We start from the raw sequence: 981 nt of genomic DNA on the forward strand, positions 1-981 counted from the left end.
TCTAAATAAGGATAAAAATGCTTTGTGGACTGACATCAGTCATGAAATAAACATAGGTGCTCTTTCCCCATAGTTTATCAAATGACACCAAGACTTTAATGTAGTAGTCAGCATGTTATTCCATAACATTAATGTTAACTAAATAAGCTTTTTTTTGTTACTGTTCAATAAAACTATGAATGAAACAATATGGACCTTGACTTGAAGTTTTTATCCAATCAAATTTGGCAGAAATCTGATAATTCAGTGAATGGATGAACAATGTGTTTATGTGAGTAATTGCAGATTTTCAACCCGCTTTATATTGTTACAATGTCGGTAGTATAGACGGGTTTGATACAAACAATACTGGATGTGCGCGCATTCAGGGGGCAAAACCGCTAACGAGTCTTATGCCAGAAAAATGCTTAACGTGGCTTAATGTACTAAGACAGTGATATTAGCAGACCAAACTCAGTAAACATCATACTAATATGTACAGAAAAATAGATGAGCAACGCGTTTAATTTCACTTTAAGCGTTTTCCTCCCATAGATGCTTAACATAATGTAAGACAGTGATATTAATAGACCGAACTCCATAAACATCATACTAATGAACCATACTATGTACAGCAAAGCAGATGAGCCCATAATATGAACACAATTCGTTTAATACACGTGTTTTCCTCTCATAGAAAACCATTAAAGAAAAAGCTTAACGTCGCTTAATGTAGCTTAAGTGATATTAAAAAATCAAATTCTGCACAAACCAATTTTTCTGTATAGTATGCTTTATTAGTATAGTGTTTACTAAGTTTGGTCTTTTAATGTCACTGTCTTAGTATACATTATGCCACGTTAAGTGTTTTCTTTATGGGAGAACGTGTTGCGTTCATATTATGGGCTCATCTGCTTTTATATATAGTATGCTTTATTAGTATGGTGTTTACGAAGTTTGATTAGTTAATAACACTGTCTTAGTAAATTAAGCCACGTTAAG

Source organism: Ctenopharyngodon idella, chromosome 23 (genome assembly GCF_019924925.1).
Source record: "Ctenopharyngodon idella isolate HZGC_01 chromosome 23, HZGC01, whole genome shotgun sequence".
Classification (NCBI taxonomy): Eukaryota; Metazoa; Chordata; class Actinopteri; order Cypriniformes; family Xenocyprididae; genus Ctenopharyngodon; species Ctenopharyngodon idella.